The sequence below is a fragment of the Elephas maximus genome, chromosome 2 (genome assembly GCF_024166365.1).
Source record: "Elephas maximus indicus isolate mEleMax1 chromosome 2, mEleMax1 primary haplotype, whole genome shotgun sequence".
NCBI classification, from domain to species: Eukaryota; Metazoa; Chordata; class Mammalia; order Proboscidea; family Elephantidae; genus Elephas; species Elephas maximus.
In genome coordinates, this window is record NC_064820.1 from 190641123 (window position 1) to 190648524 (window position 7402).

Consider the following 7402-nt stretch of genomic DNA (forward strand, 5'->3'; position numbering starts at 1 on the left):
AAACCCATTGCTGTCAAGTCAATTCCAACTCATAGCGACCCTATAGGACAGAGTAGAACTGCCCCCACAGGATTTCCAAGGAGTGGCTGGTGGATTCGAACTACTGGCCTTTTGGTTAGCAGCCAAGCTCTTAACCACTGTGCCACCAAGGCTTCTATAAGGAAACAAAGTGCCTCTGACTTTGAATTGAGAGACTTCTGGGTGTCAGACGTGCTTCTTGGCATCCTATAAAGTCATGGGTTTGAGGCACAGGATAAAGAAATAAAGAGAAGTTATGTGATTCAAAATATAGGCTTTGGAATCATCCAGACTGCATTCATCATTTATTTGATTGTTTGTTTGCTTACTTGTTTGTTTTTTACCTTGAACAAGGTACTTCACTTCTATGTCTCATCTATAAAAATGGGTTAGTGATAGTACTTACCTTATGAAGTTGTGATAACTGAATAATATACTCCCTATTCATTCTGCTATTATATATTAAGTGGCTACTAAATATCAGGCAATGGGAACTCAATAGTGAGCCAAATCAAAATGGTCCCTGCCCTTACGGAGTTCACTCTAACAAACTTTTTTTTTTTTTTTTTCTTGTTAGTTGCCACTGCATCAATTCCAACTCACAGAGAATCCATGTGTGTAGAGTAGAACTGCTCCATAGAGTTTTCAAGCCTGCGACTTTTTGGAAGCAGATTGCCAGGCCTGTCTTCCAAGGCACCTCTGGATGGGTTCAAACCACCAACATATCTGGTACTAGTTGAGTGTTTGACAGTTTGTGTCACCCAGGGACTTCCCCTAGTAAGTGAAGTAGGCATTAAATAAATAATTAAACTTATTAAGATACAATTACAGGGAGTTTCACTTCCAGTACTGGTAGAGTAACTTATATCATATTAACCCACCTGCAAATAACAATTATAAACTCTGAACAAAACAACTATTTGAAGGCATTTAAAGGTCACCAAAAGCAGACAGAAACTGGAGGGAGGCACAAAAGTTGAAATCTCTAAACTCTTCATGAAACCTCTGCCTGAAATCCATGTCTAACCCCTAAACTGTATATATGTGAGGAAGATTCCAAACTTCTCTGCAAAAAGCAACAGCTGGGAGGTCAAAGAAACTGAGAAGTTTCAGCTGTTGCTCACCACAGGGGAGAGAGAGTTTGGAATTTGTAGCCTGCTAGAACAAAAATTGACACTCTTCACAGGAAGAGAACTGAATCCAGAGGCCCTTCAGTGTATCATTCAAAATGTCCAGCACAAAATTTAAAAAATTATTTTTTTTAATTCTAAAAGACAATGTGGCCCATAGTCAAGAGAAAAAATACAGTCAATAGAAACTATAACCCTGAGACAATCCAAATTTTTTTAAAAAAAGAGTACTTCAAAATATCTATGGTAAATGTGTTCAAGGATTTAAAGGAAAACATGGTCATAATGAAAGAAGAAACGAGGAATCTCAGTAGAGAAACTGAAACAGTATAGAAAAAAAAGAAGCAAAGGGACATTGAGAAAATAGAAAACAATAATATATGAAATAAAATGTAAAAGTCACTGGGTGGGTTTAACAGCAGATTTTAAAAAACTGTTACCATCGAATCAATTCTGAATCATAGCAACCCTATAGGACAGGGTAGAACTGCCGCACAGGGTTTCCTAGTATCTTATGCTGGGTTCTCTAGAGAAATAAAACCAGTAGAGTATAAATATATATATAGAGAGAGAGAGAGAGAGAGAGAGGGAGATTTATATCAAGGAAGTGGCTCACGCGGTTGTAGAGGCTGGAACATCCCAAGTTCATAGGTCAGGATAAAGGCTTCTCCTGATCCACGTAGCCATATGGGCTGGCAAATTCAAGATCAGCAGGTCAGAGGGCAGGGCTCTTGCTCACAGGCTGCAAAGGTTGACAAATCCCAAGATCAGCAGGCAACACTACTGGTAAGCTACTAACTCAAGTCCCAAGAGCTGGAGGACAGACAAACCAAAGCCAGCTGCAGGATCCAGAGCAAGCAAAAGCCCATGAGCCTTGCAAGAATGTCCACTTATATCTGATGCAGGCACATGCCCAAGGAAATTCTCTTTCAACTGATTGGCTACTCGCAGCAATCCCATTACAGAGGCAATCACCTTATATCAAATCATCATGGAAGTGATCACAACCTTATATGAGTGCCAAGCCACTTAGAATCATAGCCCAGCCAAGTTAACACACAAACTTAACCATCACATCTAGGCTGTAATCTTTATGGAAGCAGATTTTCTCCCATGGAGTGGTTGGTGGGTTCAAACTGCCGACCTTTTGGTTAGCAGCCAAGCACTTAACCACTGCAGACTGGAGATGGGAAAATAAAGGATCAATGAATTTAAAACTAGATCAATCAAAATTATGAAATCTGAAGAATAGGAAGGAAAAAAAGGAGAAAATGAATAGAACATCAGCAACCTGTGGAAAAATGACTAGTAGTCTAACTTACGTTGACACAGCAATTTGGTAAAAATAAAAATAAAAAATAAATCTAAGCAAGAAAATACAAGTACTCTCCTCTCAGTAACAGGTAGAACAACTAGACTAAATCATAAGGGTATAGGACATCTAAACAACAGTTTTAACGACATTGATGGAATTGACATTTATAGAACTCTACACCCAGTTACTATAAATAAGTACACGCAGGCCTAGTAAACACATCTCAATGGATTTAAAAACATTAAACTCTTACGTAGTATGTTCTCTGACCACACTAGAATTAGATTAGAAGTAAATAACAGTAAAACATTTAGAAATTAAGCAACACATCTCTGAAAAACCATAGGTCAAAGAAGAAATTAGAAAGAAAATTAAAACACTTTGAAGAGGATACTAATAAAAACACAATAATTAAAATGTGTAAGATTTAACTAAAGCAGTGCTTATAGATAAAGGTATAGCTTTAAGTGCCTATATGGAAATGAAGTTTAAAATTAATCATTGAAATTTTCATCTTAAGGTGCTAAAAAAAAGAAAGCTAATTAAATACAAAGCTCATAGAAGGTACAATAAAGTAGAATTTAGTGAAATGGAAAACATACAATAAAGAAAATTAATAAAACCAACAGTTATCTCTTTGAACAGATTAAATAAATTGATTAACCCCTAGCAACTCTTACCAAGAAAAAAGAGAGAGAGAACACAAATTAACAATATCAAGAATAAAAGAGGGTACATCACTACAAATCCTACATACACTAAAAGGATTATAACAAAATATTTTGAAAATCTTTATTACAATAAATTCCACAACTTAAATGAAATGGATGAATTCCTTTAAAAACACCTTACCAGAACAGACACAAATAAAATAGAATATCTGAATAACTTTTTACCTATTTTTTAAAAAATTGGCATCATTACCAAAAACCTTCCAAAAAGAAAAACTTGAAGCATGGATGGTTTCATTAGTGAATTTTAACAAGTACTTAGAGAAAGAATAATATCAACCTTACATAAACTCTTATTTTATAAAGCCAGCATAACTCTGATGCTGTAACCTAACAAAGATATTATAAGAAAAAAAAAAATTACAGACCAATATCTCTCATGAACAAAAACATAAAAATACTTATCAAAATATTATCAAGTTGAATTCAGTAATACATTAAAAAAAAAAACGATACTACATAACGACTAAGTATGATCTTTTCCAGGAATGTCAGATTGGTTTTTAACGTTTCAAAGTCAATAAATGTAGTTAGCCATCTTAACAGAATAATGGAGAAAAGTATATAATCATTTCAATTGCTGAAGAGAAAACATCTGACAAAACATACACTCATTGTAAAAACTCTTAGTAAATTAGGAATAGAAAAGAATTTCCTCAATCTGATGAGGACATCTATAAAAAATATACAAGTAACATTACACTGTCCCTGGGTAGCACTGGGCTACCAACTGAAAGGCTGGTGGTTCAAACTCACCAGAGGTGCCTTGGAAGACAGGCCTTATGATCTGCTTATGAAAGGTTACAGCCATTGAAAGCCCTGTGGCACACAGTTCTACTCTGAAACACATGTGGTTGCCATGAGTCAGAATAGACTTGATAGCGACTGGTAAAATATTATACTTACTGGTGAAATATTAACCCTTTCTTCTTAAGATCAAGAACAAGGCAAGAATGTCTGTGCTCTCAGCACAGACATATTCGACATACTCCTGGAAGTCTCAACCAGTGCAACAAGGCAAGAAAAAGCAATAAAAGGCACAAATGAATGAGATGAGCCAAAAGGGAATGTATGTTATTGAATAGCCCAGGATAGGGTTGGTTCGGTTATGGCTTGATTCAGAAACTTAGGCACTGGAATCTGGTCCTCTCTCCATTTTTGTGTTCAGCTCCACTCTCCTCTCTGGGTTTGCAGGCTCCACAAGCTGACAAGGTGGCTGCTGTAGCTCCAGACTCCCTCATCTCAGGCTCAAACTCAGCAAGAAAGAATGAATGCCTTTCCATGGTGGCTTAGGAAACAGCCTTAAAGTTACCCTTGTCCTTACTTGGTTTGGTTCAAGACACATGCCATTTCTGAGCTAATGACTATGATTCGATGGATAACACACACTCACTAGCTTAGGCCAAAGTCAAATATTCAATCCCTGAGAGTGCTGAAAGAACTGCATTCAGCCAAAATAATAATCATTGTCCAAACTAAAATTAGGAGCTATCCTAAGGGTAAATGGATGCTGAGCATTTGTAAGTTAACCTAACCAAACACTAGCTACTGAAAGAAACTATATCTCCTGTGATCAATCCCCACTCCAACACACACATCCACGCTACAGATTACTGAGCCAGAGATGGGCACCTGAACCAAAAGGAACCAATCAGTTTCTTACTCTGTGTAGAGTAATTGCAAACATGGTCCCAATTCTTCATCATTTCCAACAGCCACGCCTTTTGCAATGTGACTCTGCAGCCCCTCGCACCAAGACTTGGAGCCTCTTTCCCTATGCCTTGAATCTGTGTTGCTTTTGTGACTTGTTTTGGACGATAGAAATGCAGCAGAAATAATACTGTGCTAGTTCTGACCCTAGGGCTCACTTGCTCAGTTCTCTGCTTCTCCATGAGGACATGACTAGCTAATGTGCTGGAAGAGGAGACACAGAGAGCACAGCCAAGTCAGCCTACTTGTTCCAGGTGAGGTTCAGACATGTGAGTGAGCCTACCCAAGATCAGCAAAGCCACCAGCCAACCCAAAGCTGACCACAGATGCATGAATGAGCCCTGCTGTGCAGCTAGATGAACCACACCACCTAGCGAACCCATAGGCTACTGTGCAAAAAATAAATATTTATTGCTGTATGCCACTGAGGGGCTATGACTGTTAAAGGACATTATTGAGGCAACAGACAACTGAAACCCTGTCCCCAGAAATATCAGAGAGTCACAGAGACAGCAGCCTGATGATGGATAATGCTGAACTTGTAGAGTCATGTGGAGATGGGTTGGGGGTGATGCCAAAATTTTGATGCAAGCCAAAATTGTGGAGACACAGAAACCACACGGAAGCAGAGAGGCTGGTCTGTTGCCTCTCAGAGAGAAGCAGGGATGCCAGATGGCACCACAGAGGGAGAAATGGAAAGACTAGCGGTCAGACTGCTTTCTAGTTCCCACAACTCCATTATTTACTCTCTGTGCTTTCTTTTCATGGGAATCCCTTTATTCTTGGAATGAATGACCCTTTTATTTGAGCTATTTTAAATGGGCTTCTCTTCCTTCCAGACATTCTTTGCTATTGTGGAGTAAAATATTTCCAAAGTTTGAAATCCCATTAAAAAATAGTGTGATTTCATATATATATGTATATATATATATATGGACCCAAACATTGCCCAGAGCTTAGCTACATATCCAGAAATACCAGGATAAAATTCCAGGACCCGAACCCATCTCCATGTTTCCAAGACTCTGAGTCTTCTGGATGGGCGTCATTCTCATCCTGCCCCAGAAGGTTCTCTGGAAACTGAGCCACACTGGCATTCAGACATCTCACCATCCAGACCCACCCCCAGGTTTGCACACCAAAGGTAGCTACTTAAACCTTAACCAAGACTCACGACTCCAAAAAAATCTGAGATTCTGTCCTTAACGTATGACCATTTCTACAAAATGCTGAGGGACCCTGTCTTAGTTACCCAGTACTACTGTAGCAGAAAATGGGTGGCCTTAAAGAACAGAAATTTGTTTTCTCACAGTTCTGGAGGCTAGAAGTTCCATTTCAGGGCATGGCTCTAGGGGGAGGTCCTTCTCTGTCTATTTCAGCTTCTAGTACCTGCCAGTAGTTCTTAGTGTTCTTTGCTTGTAGACAGGTCCTAACACGGCGTCTGTCTTCTCCCTGTGTGTGTGTGCGTCTCTGTGTCTTCTCTTCTTTTTTTTATAACTCAGAAGTGATTAGATTTAGAACCCACCCTACTCTGCTATGATCGCATTAACATAAAAGAAAGCCCTTATTTCCAAAGAGAGTCATATTTACAGATAAAGGAATTACAATTTCAACACATATTTTGGGGACACACATTGCAATCCGTAGCAGACCCTTCTAAATCTGGGACTGCAGAGTGGTCAGGGGAGCTTGGCAATGAATATGCACCCACTTCTAGCTGCTGAGTGCTCCTGGCCAGTTTGAATCTGGATGGTTGCACGTCATCCACTGGCAAAACAGAAACCAGATGTCATATCTCTATCCTGCCGTCTCAACCACAGATTCACGCAGATGTCTTTTCAGCAGCAAAGAAAGTACCATTTTAAGGAGGTCAACAGGTTGGGGATCTCAAAGACTTTAAAATCCCAAAATTCCTGAATTTAAGGAACCCCAAAATTTCCTCCCAGGAATCTGCATGAAACTAAACAGATGCATCATACATAGCTCAAACGTCTTTCAAACAGCCCCTGAACTGGCGAGAGACAAGGCGTAAATATGAAATATTCACAGCCTCCATGTATTTCTTCCTCCCTCACATCTCACAACAAATCTCACCCACAGAATTCACAGCACTGACCTGCTGCTGGTGGAGGGAGGAAAGAAAAAGCCCTGTGGCTTCATTTTCTGACTCCAATGAAGGGTTAAAACCTTCTTTCCCTTCCCCGGCAGGTGCCCCCTCTGGGGCAAATGAACTCAGCTTTTCCATGTTTAGACCAAACTCCTCAAATTCCTTCCTGGCAGGTGTTCATGTATGTAAGCAAATTAAATTTTGGAAGTATTTCTGCCACAAGTCTCCGGCCAGCAGTGTAGGTTGCGTGTTGGAAGTCCTGGGCTCGCCAGCACCGCCTTGCCGAGGCCCTGGAAGCTGGAGCAGATAGAAAGGAGAAGCCGTCAAGCGTGGAACTGAGAATCAGAAAAGCCTGGATTCAAATTCCAGCTTTACCGCTCACCAGCTGTGC